Below are 15164 nucleotides of genomic sequence, written 5' to 3' on the forward strand. Positions count from 1 at the left end.
TTGATTGCGTTTCAACCTTATTTGCTGAGGGCGGGTCTTCACTGAACTAGCTAGAATGGCTAGTCAGCAAGCCCCAGACCCAGCTGTCTCTGCCTCCCAGAGCCAGGTTCCAGGCCCGCACCACCATGCCCCCAGCTTGTTCATGGATTCTGGAGATCAGAATCCAGAATCAGGTCCTCAGTCTTGAAGTACAGCAAGCACTTCACCCACTGGCCACCTTCTACCCCTCCCTTCTCTCTCCTCTCCTCTCCCCTCCCACTTCCTCCTCTCCCCTCTCTCCTCTCCCCTCTCCTCTCATTCCTTCCTCTCCCCCTCCCCTCCACTCTCCTGTCCTCTCATTCCCTCCTCTCCCTTCCCTTCCCCTCTCCTCTTTCTCCTCTTCTCACTTCCTTTCTCTTCTCTCCCTCTCCTCTTTCCTCCCCTCGCCTTCTTCCCGTCCCTTCCCCTCTCCTCTCCCTGCCCCTCCCTTCTCTTCTTTTGATGCTGCACTCAAACACGTCTTTCTGTCTTGACTTGCACTTTAGCCCTGTATGATAGGATGAGATGAATAAGAGAGTTTCTAAAGAAAACCTTGATTGGGGATGTGGGCAAATTCCAACCTTATGACCTATAGCAATGCTGCTGAAATACTATGATATAAAGGAATAATGTCCAACAGGACATATCAAAGGGGAGTCATTCTAATACAGGAGTAATGTGAAGTGGGAAAGTCAACCTGGTGTTTGGTTAGCCAACATAACTGCCATTCAGTCTTCTTTCCTAACTGCTGTGAATTCATATCCAGTGGCATAGGAACATGGGGTTTGCACATCAGTTAGTGGATATGATTTGATTTTAGTGTTCTCCTCTTCTCCTGTATATGGCACACATGCCTAAAGGGGACACTCGGAGACTTATCTTTTTTATCTTTTTTTTCATTGTTGTAATGAAAATTTTATTAGATTGAATTTCACTTGGTTATACTCAAATATAAATGAAAGCCTGCAGGGAAAAATTAATATTGGAAACTGCTCGGCAGTGAAATTCAGAGTTAGTCTTTTTGTTTTGTTTTGTTTTGATTTTTACTTATGTTTTTCTGTAAGTTTGGGATTTCCAAAGAAATAACTGATATACAGTGAGAAAAGCAGAAATACAAATGAAGATGTCCTCCTTGCTGGGCACACTGTCTATTAGGAGTTGGGAACATTAAAGTCTCATTTTCTCTGTAGACTTCAATATACATGGGCCAAACTGGGCTGGCTCGGAGGCAGCCTCTGACTCTGGCTTTGGAGTTCCTCTTTCCACTTTGCCTTGGCTGTTGAGTCAATGCTGAGAGGTCACTTCTTTTTCAGGGGCCTTTGCTCCAAGGGCAGCAGGGTCAGAGTAGCCTCATCTTCCTCTGTCCTGGTGACCAATCATCGCTTCACCCTGTCCCTATCTTTCAGGATCTCTAGCATATTTGGTATGTCAGGCTTCTTCGGGAGGCTCTTGGTCGAAGTCTTTCCAGCACTGGGCTTTCGTTATCTTCTTTCTCTAATCGATCTAGAGCAGACATTCTTTGGGGGAGTACCAGTGGAGGATGAGGGTGCTACAGTAACATATGTGGCCTGCCCTAGGTCTCTGTTGCTCCCACAGGGTCACGGGCTTGGCAATCTGGGGTCTGAGGGCATCAAGCTTATTCTTCTGCAAGGCCTTCTCACTGGCCAGAATTGTCTTTGAGGAGGTTTAGTCTTGACACAAGTTTGGGAAGGAAGTATGCTTGCTTGGGGCTTCTCAAAGCAAGGAATTGCCATCCTTGGGGAGGGGGCAGGGGGTTGGACCTGACCTCTAGCCTGAGTTACTGAGAATTCTTCTTCTGCGACAACTCACTCAACATTAGCTGAAGACGCCACCACATCCTATGGACGGGACTCCATTCTTCTGCATGGCTGGTAAACTGAAATTGAATTCTTGAACAATGAATCAGAGATAAATTGGTACCAGTTTTTCTTACAATACTGCAAGATGAACCAAAGTACCAACTGTGTGCTAAGTCCAACTGACTGCAGCACCATCCTCATGAGGACCTTATCCAGTACAGCATTTTGAGCCTTTCCAATTTGCAGTTCAAGTCCTTCAGGCATCCATAGCAGCTCATGGTTCAAAGAATGCACTCGGCTGCACAGTGGCCTGCACCTTCTCCGGCTACTCCAGGATTCCATCTTTTATTAGATGCCACTATGTACATTCTTAGTTCTCCTTAGCAGCCAATGAGAGCTCTTAAGACATGCGAGGAGTCGGCGGCATGAGCCCTGGACCCTGCCCAGTTCTCCTCTTACTGTTCACCAGGAAAGGGGAAGGCTTTGGATCACACATACTCAACTTAGGCCTTTTCCAAGTTCTCAAAGCAGCAAATATCTTTTAGCAAAAAACAAAAACAACAACAACAAAAAAAAAAAACCAACAACAAAGAACCAAGTTTGAATTAAGACAGCTGCGGTTGATGCCCTAAATATCAACCTCTGCTGAGGACCGCAGAGCCCTCCTTAAGAGACCCTGGTGACAGGCACTCTTGTCCTGGGAGGCTTGAGGGCTATGTCACCTGGCTTTCTTTTCAGTATCTGTTCCTGGACTGAGATTCCTTTAGGCCAAGCTTCAGCCTACAGCAGAATTTTTTATGGCTGTGAGCTAATCCCCTAGGAAACCCTGGTTTATATAGAGATGCTGACACGGTACTCTCTCTGGTGATTCAGCTGGGGCCACTGGGCTATTTATGACTCCCTGGTGCCAATAAGGGATAATTCTCGTTTAGTATATTCAATTTTTGTTGGGACAGGGGTCCTACTTGTCCCCCCAGGAGGACTGTGGAACCTCTTACCCAAAACTTGAGCAAATTCGGGGGCTGTGGCTGGGAGGGGGGGGCTGCCTCAGAACTGCTCAAATCGCAGTAAGTTACAACCAAGGTGGGCTTTTCATCTGGGATTGCAAGAGCCTTAGACACAAATAAATATTTTCATCCCCTATTTAATCTTTGGGCAGTGAGCCCAAAAGGCGTCTTAATTCTATTCTGTGAAACTCAGGAGAAAAGCTAAGGATGACCTAATGCCCCCTTCCTCGTTTGCCTTTTTGTTCTTACTGCCTTGCCCACGGCTGCCAGAGGCAGGGGAATGGGGTCCCAGGGGACCTGCTCCTAATAGTCATGAGTCAGGCACAGCTGGACCCAGGGTTTCCGTGGGACAAGACACTGAGTGTGACAGACACCTTTGGGAGCAATACTGCCTGCGACCAGTGTATTCAGCATCTAGATAGTGGGCTGGCAGGAGGTGACCAACTCTTGGCTTGTGCTTCATTTCAGCCAGAGTCTGAGAAAGGCCGGAGTGCCTTATTTCCTTACTTTTGACATTCTGTTTTGGGTGGAGGTGGAATCCGACTTCAAAAGAACATGGAGATAAATTATTCCTAAGGTAAACTTACCATTTTCAACGTTTTAAATACACTATCCATTGGCATTAAGTACATTTGTGTGAAAAATCTGCATGGCTCTACAGTCAGGATCTCCCACTCCAGACCCTTCTCATCTGCTCAGTGTAAACCCTACTAAACAGTAGACGCCCACTCTCGTGGGAAGACTCCTGCCACTGCGGAAGTGGGGTTTGGAGACTGAACCCTGATGACCAGAAGTTCGAGGCTGTGATCAATGGGCCCGGTTACCATGCCGCAGACTAGGACATGAGCCGGGGCTGCTTGGCTCCAGAGCCCTTGCTCATAACCATTTCTGTGTATTTATTGATAAGCTTGAGGGCTCCCGCACTGATCCCCAGGCCAGCAGGGTCGTCCCAGGAGCACCAAACATTGCTCTGAACTCAGCCCCAGCAGCCAGACCGGCCCCACCTAATGTGAGGCCTTTGAAGTCAGTGATGTCAAAACCAGGCAGCTGTGTCTTTAAGCAGCTTTTATGAGGCCTATCAGGGTGATGGAAGCACTTAGAGAGGCAGGCAGATAAAGGATGGCTGGACCCGCCTTGATAAGGTGGTCTGAGATGGGGTGACACTGAACCCCAGGACTGCGGTTTCTGCATGGGAGTGGGCGGGATTTCTGGCAGACTGGAGAAGCTGTGAAGACAGGCTGGCGGCCCTGGGATTTAGTGGTTTAGCTTTGTGGAAATCTCCAACTTCAAGGACTTCCCTGTGATGACTGAACTCTGCCAGGCTAATTAGGAGCGAGCTCGGTCGAGCTCTGGAAAAGAATGGAGCGAGAGTGGGTGAGGGATGCCCAGAGTGGCCGTGAGGGAGGCACTGGTGACAGATGAGGATCACTGGGGACCAACAGGACAGACAGCAGGGAAGGTTCTTGGGAGGTGTGCAGGGCAGGGGGTGAGCCACCTTCACACAGTTCCTCTCTCATGGCTCCCCTTCTCAACGGTCAACTGGGCATGGGGGCAACGACCGCGATCAGCTGGGCATGGGGGCAGTGACTGACTGGAATCATCCTTGAATTTACGGCTTGGCTGGGGACTAGCACTCATCTGGTAAAGGGTTGTGGGTTTTTATAAGTGAGGTGAAGAGGCTGCCATGGATGGGAGCAAGCAAGGAGGAACCATGCAGACGGTCCTTGGCTTCCTTTGCATGCTCCCCACGGAGCAGGTGCTCATGGGATATCTGCTCGGGCAGCAGCACAGCTCTGAAAAGAGTGTCTTCTCAGCCAGGCCCTTGGATGTGAGAGAGATCCCCTTACTCTCCCTGTCTTAGAGCCAGCAAATGTTAAACAACTGATTTAAGGTTGTACAGACTAGTCAGTATGTTTCAGCTCCTGTCTGTACAGAACCAGGGGAAGGGCCTGCCTGCACTCAGAAGGGCCTGAGGTGTGTAGACTGTGCTGGGGACAGAGCTTGGAAGGCAGGCTCTGAGCACCTGAGTAAGAAGGCCATACCATCCCTGTTGTGGCAAACAGAACAGGAGCAAAAGCAGGTCCCACAGAGGGTACAAGAGCCAGAGCCTGGGGAGGGGTTTCTGAGAGCTGTGGGCAGGGTAGGGTCTAAGAGGGACATGATTCCACTCTGCCATATCCACGGAAAGGTGGGGTGCTGGCTTTTTATCACAGCAACAAGTAAAAGGGTTCAGAGACCTGTTTAGGTTAAAATGCCACCTCTGCTACTTTGCCCTTGAATGGCTTTTTAACCCCTCCATGCCTTTCATCATCTGTGGAGGCATTAACCGTGCATGTGGCATACAGCTGTCTTGGGAAGCAGATGAACGAGTTCTAGCCTTTAACTGGCTTTCCTCAGGGCCATGTGCCAAGAACTGAGCAGAGCATTTCCCGGGGTTCGTAGACTTTCTCCCACTTAGCTTGGCTGCAGATGGTGGGGCAGAATTTGGCTGGGGAGGGCTCACGGCAGGCAACACACAGCACCAGCACCTTTGACCTCCTCTGACAGTAGGAGTCGGTTCTGGAAGGTCAAGCCAGGTGTGGTCCTTGCCATTGAGGAAGCTCACAGGCCAGCGGGAAGACAGTTGTCTGTCTGTCTGTCCGTTTATCCATACCTTCACACAGCCACCGTTTATGGACACCTGCTTTGTGCCGGAGACCTTCCTAGGTACTGGGAGCAGAGCAGACATGGAAAACAGGACATTTAGCTGCCTTCAGGGCCTGACTACTAGGCTGTGGGTTTACAATACCAGAATATCACCAAGACACATTCAATTTGGAGTGATCAACCTGGCCTCCATTCCCTTCCTGCCAGTCACACATCTTTCTGGGACTCTGAAGTCAAATGAGCCGGGATCTGTATCTCAAAGAAGTTTTTTCCCCCCCAAGAAAATAAGCAGCTAATGCACAGACAAGAAGCAGCTCAAACCTCTATTTTCAAAAAGTTTCTGTTAACATGGGAAGATAGAGGTTTTGCTGTGCAGGTTGATGAATATTTTTTAAATTTAGCAATGCGTTTTTATCAGAGTCTAGAACGCTCATACAAAGAGAACTGACCACTGTCGTTCTTGGCATGAGGGAAAAACAGTCTTTAGACTAAAGGATGAAAGTAGAGCACAGATCTATGCTTTGGATGACAACATCTCCATGACCTTTGTGCACCTCAACACTGACCCTTAGATGGTCACCAATAGGACCACAGTGGCAGGACAAAGCGTTGCGTCATGAGTCTGAGGCAGCCACAACACAAAGCAACGGACTGAGATGGTTTGGGCCCCTCGTGTTCATTGTGAGTTTTGACTTTGGTGGCATCCCCAGAATCGGACCAGCCCCTCAGTCACATACTGTGGCTGGAAATACCACCGAGCGGCTGCCAAGCCTGTGCATGCATTTCCACAGGAAAGCTACACAAAGGGAGCCATTGCATTGAGTGATCTGACCCTTGCCTTCAAAGTACTCCGCAAGTGGTCTGGTCACATGACAAACAAGTCGAGCTTGCTGTGAGGAGGTGAGATTAGTCCCTTGAGGTTTTAAGCAGTGCGGAAATTGGTTGTACAAGTGGAAAAAAGAAAGGGAAAACTAAAAAGCATTGTCATGAAGTTATCTTGGATTGAAGCAGCTTTGAAACTGGATTATGTACAAGTCTCAGTGACACTGGGTCTCTCTTCATCCACCTGACCACCTTCTAAATACACAGCAAACATCTGCAAGAACCTTTTAAAAATGATTTTTTTTTCTGGTATAGATACAAATCATGGTAATTCATTTCAAATGTCAACATGATAAAATGTAGAATTCCCTGGAAGATGAGCCTTGGGGCATGGCCTATGGGAGATGATCTTGATTGGGGTAACTGAAGTGGGGAAGACCCCCTACTACGGGGAGTGCAATTCCATGGGCTGGGATCTAAGAGAAATGAGCTGACCTAAAACATTCCTGGTTTTCTGCTTTCTGATTGCCTGTGCAATGTGATCAGGCTCCAGCTACCCTGGCTTGGTCCTGACCCTGCCTCCCTGCCACGATGAATGTTGCCCTCAAACTGTGAGCCAATATGTGCCCTTCCTCTATTAAAGTTACCTTTTTGTCATATCAGCAAGTAAAATAATAATAAATGACATCGATTTAGACCAGCAGGTATCAATCATAACTCTCACAGGGATGGCATATCAGATACTTATATTTCAATTCATAATAGTAGCAAAATTACAGTTATGAAGTAACAACAAAGATAATTACATGGTTGGGGTCACCACAACATGAGGAACTGTATTAAAGGGTTGCAGCATCAGGAAGGATGAGAACCACTGCTTTAGATGGTCCCAGCCATAACTGGGGCCTTCCAGAACCTTGGTCAACTTGAAGTAGAATCAAGAAGTTTGGTCTGAGCCAGCCAGTGAGCCAGAGGACCTTGTCTTCAAGAACTAGAAGAATAGACATTTGGCTCTATGTTCTTGATTCCTCTGAAGAATCATAATGCATAACCCACTGGTGGGGGCTGAAGGTCACAGTGTACCCTCAGAAACGGAACTGAGTTTCCTGGACTGAGTAGCGGGTGTCCTGGGGAGAGGGATCAGGTTGTCCTGAGTTAAGCTTGCCTTAAACAGGCCCTATAGGCAGATGAGCAGGCCTCCAGGTTCAGTGAGAGGTAGCCAGAGAGTTTCGTATACAGTGACTGTTCCATGTACCCTGCCTCTTCGGGGAGGACAGGCTCTCCTGCCACAGCTGGAGTCAGAGAGTCAGGAGTCTTTAGGACAGGCAGCACATGCAGAGGGTGTGCCCACCTGCGGCTGACCCCCTGAACTCTGGTAGCTGAACTTCAGAAGCTCAGAGGCTTCAAAACTGATGACTTTCAGCTCCTCCTTCTTTTAGTGTTTTTATCCTGAATTTTATTTTAAAAATAAAAGTTACCTTTATACCTAAAGAGTCTAATAGTTCAAGAGGTGATCTCTCTTCCTCCTTCCCTCCCTCCCTCTCCCCTTCCCTCTCTTTCTTTCATACACACACTTACACACTCATACCACATACAGTCACTACACACATCCCACACACTCACACACACACACTCTCTCTCTCATTCACATACATACACACTTCACTTACACATGTACACTCAAACACACCACACACACACATAGGCACACACACACCACACACACTTACATACACCATATACATATACCACATGCACATACTACACATGCTTGCACACAGAAAGAGAGAGACACACACACCACACACACACACGGTACATCTTCTGTCTTTCTCCCTTCCAGCTTCCCAGAGGCCCCTACTTTCCTAGTTTAGCCTTTTAAATACTTCCCCAGCATCATCACCATACACACGAGCACTTTCCCTCCTCACATCGTCTGCTGACTTCTCGTTAGGGAAGATGCCTTAGAATTAGCTACTCCTCCTCGCTGCCTGCCAACACCATCCTTCCCTCTCATTCTCCAACAGCTCCAGTGTCCGCCTATCCGGTCAGTATAGTCCAGTGATTCTGTTATGTTGATCTTCAGCACTGTCCACGGTGAAGTTGAATGACGTTCCTTTCCTGGCCCGCTTTCCTCTCAGGATTTACTTTTTCACCTTGGCTTGGATTATGTGTGTGTGTCGCTAATTCAATACCAAACTCTCAGTAGAAGTAAATTCATCTCAAAATTGTATTGACAATCTTTGTTCTGTGACCTTTGTCTTCCTGAAGACCTCCCTCCTAGGACCGTCTCAGCCTGGCTGGTGTTTCCTAGATCTATCATGCAGCTATTCGGAGATCATTCTCCACTCCGATCTTGGCCCAGACCATCTACATCTTGACATTCTGGCGGTTGGAAGTCAAGAATGGAGCACCAGTGTAATTGATCCGAGGTGAGGCCTCTCTTCCTGCCTTGTGGACGACAGCACATGCTTGCTCCCTGTGTTCTCATGTGACCTTGCTCCGTGCACACGTGGACAGTGCCCCCACTTCTGTGGTGACTTTCTCCTAGAAGGAGATAAATCTCATCACACGGAGTTTCTCCTTCACAGTACCCTTTCATCTTAACCACCTTGCTGAAGGCTCTATCTCTACAGATAATCCTATTCAGGGTTAGGTCTTTGATATGTTTGGGTATAAGTGACAGTTAATTCCACAATGTTTTGTTTCCCATAGTCTTTCTGTTTGCTCTGTTTCTTCTACCTTCTGCTGGATTTGGTTATCCCAAGACTTACTCAGATTCTCCAGAACCATTCTTTGAGTCTCCTACTGCAGTGGCAGCCTTAAGGGACAAGGATGTTGTCTGAAAGTTCGGCAGTCTTCAAGAGTCGAAAACAGCCTCTTGATGTTGCAGTGCTGACCCCCGAGTCTCCCTTTGTTACTGTTGGGCTAGGACTTGGTTTTTCCAGTCTGCTTTGTCTGTTACCAATTGTTCGGCTTCTCATATTCTTGCTGTTGAATTCTTTCTGTCTCTGGGGACTGTGGTTGAATGGTGGCTTTGGATGGAGTGGAGCTTTGTACATGTTTGCTCAATTCCCTCTCTAACTGGGAGCCAATACCCCCTTCCTAGAGAACCATCTCTCCCTTCAGCCTAGTGTTCCACGGAATGCTCTATGCCATGCGTGTGTGTTTAGTGCTGATGTTAGCATTAGTGCCTGGTCTCTGGGGACAAGTGGTCTGCTACCAGTTGACCTAGAGAGGGACAGCTCACCCCCGACCTCTTAGTGAACCCTGACAGTGGTTCGTGCTTTGAGGCAAACAAAGACCCTTCCCGCTTTGCTCAGCACATTTTTCCTACACTTAAAACTTTAATATATTGGGGAGAGGGGAGGAAAAAAAGGGAGTGGGAGAAAATGTATAGCTCAATAAAAAAAAATTTAAAAAAAAAACCCTAATATATTGTCAGTAGACCTGAGTCTAGCTACGTCAGTCATCCTCTGTTGCTTTTGATAGATCATAGTTTTGCTTCACGATATACCGTTTAAATCAGTTTTTATTAGCTTTTCTCCTGCATAAGTCTTTTCCTGAGATTTTATTTAATGGTACTTTTTTTTTTAAAAAACACAAAGTTGAACTGACAATCCACAAACCTGAATTTCATTAGAAACTTTGCTTTTAGTGTGTTCTGAGGAAGCCAGACTTAGACTACTGAAAAGCTTGTGAGCTCTGTCGGTGTCCCCAGCTAGGCAAGCCTACACACACAACACCAACACCAAGCCTGCACACACAACCTCCTTTGCACAGCATTTTACTTTATGGCATTTTTGACCCAAAAGGAAGGTAGTATTTTGTTAGTCCCAGCGGCACAGCAGGCAGAGTTCTATTTAAAACTGGAATAAACAATATTTTATCTATACAGAGTCCTTAGAAAAACCCCCAGGAGACAGATACAAATGCAGATGTAGATATGAATAGTACATGGAAGAAGGCAGCTTAGAATGTATACCGAATGATTAACAACCCGGCGCTGGGCGGGGTGGGTGCGGGGCAGGTGCAGGAAAAGTACTGATCAGGTGCTCAACCATGTCTGTCCTGCATTTACTGTGATGGGGCCATGGCTATTCACTGGAAGCTTTTGGAGGAGATTTATGATGTCACCCTAAGAGAAGATGTCCTAGAAGGTACTGATATTTCAGCTCTTACTTGGACTCCGGTGCAGTCCGCACCAGCTCTTCCTACATCGTCGGGACGGCTCTAGGTATCGTCACAGCCATGCGCCTATCTTTTCTCCATTCGGCAGCCAGCACTGAGAGTCTTTCTTTTTGATGTTAGGTAAAGTTTACCAACAGCTACATTCCTAAGTGTGTGACCTGATGAATCTTGAGAAAAGCAGACCCGCGGGACCGACCTCAGGACCAAACATAAGCAGGCATATGACCACTGAAAGCTCCTTGGAGCCTTCTTCCTACTCACCTGGAGTCAGCAACTGGTTTTGGTTTCGTCACCATAGATTAGTTTGTTTTTGAACCTTCAATTTTATTTCTTCCATATCAATACTCAGTTACTTCAGCACTATTAATAAGAAATGACCTAAAGATATTCTTTAAAATAAGACTTTGTTCTACTAGTTGAGTTGATCTAGGTATTTTACCAGAAATGTTCTCTCTCTCTCTCTGTGTGTGTGTGTGTGTGTGTGTGTGTGTGTGTGTGTGTATTTCTGGATTCTGCATCCTAATCTGCTGGTGTGTTGATTATCTCTATGTCAGTGCTGAACCTTCTTAGCTATTGGAGCTTTCTAGCGAATCTTAAAATCAGGTAGTGAGGCTCTCTAACTAGCTTGCCAATGCTGCATTTTTATTACGGTGAAAAATATGTATGGTGTGCTACATGATGATTTGATGTATTTATCCATAGGATAGAGTTATTGTAAGTCTTAAAACTACCAAAATTTCTTATGAAATTATGTCGTCTTTTTGCATAAAAGGAAGCAAGGTCCTGCATGTGATTTGCCCTATTTCAGCCCCTACAGTGTTCTCCAAGTTGGTCCAAGTTGTGGCAAATGCAATTTGTGCATGCATGCGTTGGAAGGACATAGGCTCCCAACCACAGACTTGTGGAGAGCAGAGGTTGGTATTCTGTTGTCTTGTATTGCTGTCGACATTATCTTTTGAGATTGGGTCCCTCACTAAACCTGGAGCTCGCTGATTTAGCAGACTTGCTCGCTAGTGTGTCCCCAGGATCCTCCTGTCCTTACCTCCTGCTGCTGGTATTACAGGCACATATTGCCACCCCTGGCCTTCTGACATGGGTGCAGCCATGCTCAGGTCGTGTGACCACACAACCTGTACTTTACCCACCGGGCCGTCCCCCAATCTCTCTCTCTCTCTCCCCCCTCTCCCCTTTCCCTCTCCCCCCCACACACATTCCCCATCATACTCGTCTTTATCCAGCCATTTATTGATGGCTATCTAGCCTTTTCCATTCCACGATTACTGCACTACCACAGTGAACACGGGAGTGTGGGTTGTTAATTGGAGTGTTATTTTATTCACATCCTACTTGTAGCGGCTGCCCAATGTTTGTCCCCACCAAGAGGAGGTAAGAGTTCCTTTTCCTCTACATCTCTGCCAACACTAGTTAAGATTTGTCTATCTGTGAGAATCATTCTACCAGGCATAAGGTGCGATTTCATCATGGTTTTGAGTTTTCATTTCCGTGATGATTAGTGGTGCCAAATACCCTTTTATTTAGATCCTTGGGATGGGTTTTACGGTATACCAAGTGCCCACTTTCATTCTTTCACACGTGGGTATCTACTTTCTCCACCTTCTCTACTGACTATGATGTTCACAGATGGCTTTTATCACGGGTGAGCAAATCTCCTTCCTATCTAAGTTGTAAAATACTCATATTATGAGTGTCAAATGCGTCTTCTGCATCCAGTGAGACGACCAGGTGTAACCTGTGTTTCATTGCTTTAAAGGAATGTATCACATCTGTTGATTTGCATAGGTTAAGCATGCTCGCACGCCAGGGGAACATTCCCCTTGGTTGTTGTGAGCCATCTTTCTAATGTATTACTGCATTTGCTTTGTTTATATTTTGTTGGGAATTTTCTACATCTGTGTTGACCAGAAATGCTGGCCTGTCCTGGAACTAGCTCTTGTAGACCAGGCTAGACTCAAACTCACAGAGATCTGCCTGGCTCTGCCTCCTGAGTGTTGGGATTAAAGGTGTGACCATTACCACCCGGCTAGTCTCATCGTTTTTAAACATTTGTTTTTATTTTGGTGTATGTGCAGGTGTTTTGCCTACATGTATATCTGTGTATCACATGCATTTAGTGCCTAGAGAGGCCAGGAGAAGCTGTTGATCCCCCAGAACTGGAACATGAATGGAATGCCTATTGTGTGTGCTTGTGAACATGGATGGAACCCTTATTGCATGTGCTTGTGAACATGGATGGAATGCCTGTTGCATGTGTTTGAACATGGATAGAACCCTTATTGCATGTGCTTGTGAACATGGATGGAATGCCTGTGGTGTGTGTTTGAACACAGATAGAACCTTTATTATGTGTGCTTATGAACATGAATGGAATGTCTATTTGCTCTTTATTTTTGCACTATTCACACCCTTTGAATTTTCAGAGAATGTATTCGGTCTGCCAATTCCCACAGAAGAACATGTGATGGCACTGGCTCAGTTTGAAGTAAACAGACCATAGAGCTCTCCTGGGTCTTACAATACATTAATGTGGTGACTTCGCTGCTTGTTTAAAGGCATTATCATTATCGTTATCGTTATCATTATCGTTTTCATTATCATAATCCATTGTCCGCCATCGTCATCGTTCATTCTAAGCTTCCATAGAGAAGCCTCTCATGTCTTCTGCTAGATTTCTAGGTAGTTTGTGTTTTATGTGGTTGTAAATTGTGCTGTTTTTCCCACTCATTGCTTATTGTATGTTATGTACATAATAAGATAGCATAATAATATAAAGTATTATGTTTTAATATCATCTTTAATTGCTTGCTATCAGGATGTAGCAATGTAACAGATTTTTATTCGATGATAGAAAATTTCCTTTCTTAGTACTAGGAGTGGGGAGTGAGTGTTTGGTGTGTTCTTTAGAACTTATCATATAAGCAACTGGGTCCTCGAGAGAGAGTCCGCCGTTTGCTTGCTGGTCTTCATGTCTTATTTGTTTGGACACTGTGGAGTCCCTCCAGAATGGAGTGGGTGAGAATTGGTGTCTTTTTGCTGCTCTCTGCCACTGGGGGAGGGAAACTCTGATTATTCAGCTGTGAGACATAACGTCAGCACCATTAGCTCTCGCTTTCTGCATGTGCTTGTAGTAGCAGGCAGTCGCTGAGGTAGCTCACAGACCTCCCTCCTTGGTTTGCTCCTGTGTGAGCTCTCTCCCTTTGCTGTTGGATGGACTTCCTGTCCCGCCCCAGTGAATGGAATACAGCAGAAGTATGGGGCATCGATATTAAATTAAAGTTCAGTTTACGAAAAGACTGGAATTTCCTTCTTGGGGCTCAGTCTCTCTTGCTACCTTGTTCTGTGGGAAGCTGTCCACATTGCAAAACCCGGAGAGTTCCTGTCAACAGTCAGTGGAGTTCAGAGAGCCTGCGTTCAGTAGCTTGCAGGGAGCTAATCCAGCTGACATCATGGGATGGCTCGGATGGGCGCTCGCTGCTCCTTTCATCTTTGGAGGAGGCTGTCGGCAGCAGCTCCCACTCAGCGCTAACACGACACTGGGCTCTCAGCCACCACAGAAGCCACTCAGATTCCTGACTGGAAACTGTGGCAATGTTTGTTGCTTTTCTTTGCAGATGTGGGTATGATTTTTCTTTCATGGCAACTAGTGTTGAATCTTGTCAGTATGAGTCCATTGAGATGATTACACAGTTGCTAGTCTTTATTCTGTTGATACTGTTAATTATATTGATTTTCATGTAAAGCTCACAGGGCCTTATTAGGCTTTTTATACAGTATTGTGTTCCGCTTGCTAATGTTTTAAAGTATAGTTATTGTGTTTTTATGACAAATGTAGGTCTGTGGTTTTCATTTTATTATTATGATATAGGTCATATGCCATAAAATTTACCACCTTCCAAACAATGTGCAAAACAGTGACTTTTAGTCTATCTGCAAGGCTGTGACACTGTGGCTGCTATCTGACTCTAGACTCTGTTCCTCTGGCTCTAAAGAAACCTCAGACCTATGAGCAGCCCCACCCCTGTCCAGTTTCTGAAAACCACAAATCTGCTCCCTTCCCTTGTGAATTCTTATTCTGAACATGTTAGACAAGCAGACTCAGGAGTTATAAGTCACTTTCTTTCTAGCTTCTTAGTATACTATTTTTGTGATCTATCCACATTTAAATCATGGAATAAAAGGCATATAAAACTTCCTTGTTTCTTTTTATGGAAACATACTTCTGTGTGTTATAGATGTGCTGTATTTTGCTTGTTCATTCACAGCAATAGTCATGTAGACATTTATATGGTTCCCCACCAGGTTTTTTTTGCTGCTCTGAATATTCATAAGCAAGTTGTGTGAGTGCATGTCCTCACTTCCCCTAAAGTATGCCTAGGAATAGAATTTTGGGGTCATATGATAATTTCATGTCTAACTTTCTTAGCAACTACCAAATCGTTTTTACAGTGCCCACACCATTTTCAATCTTTGTCTATATCCTTAGTATGTGTTACGTCTGTCTTTTTTCCTTGTATCCCTCCCGGTGGGACTAAGAAGTTGTTGTGGCTTAGTACTGATTTTCTCCAAGAGCTGACTGCAGTAAGCGTGTGTGTGTGTTTGCGTGCATGCATGCGCGCGCGCCATCTGTCTATCCTCTCTGGAG

General features: G+C 45.9%; 1 pseudogene; it reads right to left on the bottom strand.

Annotated features, from left to right (window-relative positions):
* Positions 1-1185: 1185 nt before the first annotated feature.
* LOC125408924 (mitochondrial fission regulator 1 pseudogene) lies at positions 1186-3672 on the bottom strand (annotated as a pseudogene).
* Between the last annotated feature and the right edge of the window lie 11492 nt (positions 3673-15164).

Source organism: Myodes glareolus, chromosome 14 (assembly GCF_982192425.1).
Source record: "Myodes glareolus chromosome 14, mMyoGla1.1, whole genome shotgun sequence".
Taxonomy (NCBI): domain Eukaryota; kingdom Metazoa; phylum Chordata; class Mammalia; order Rodentia; family Cricetidae; genus Myodes; species Myodes glareolus.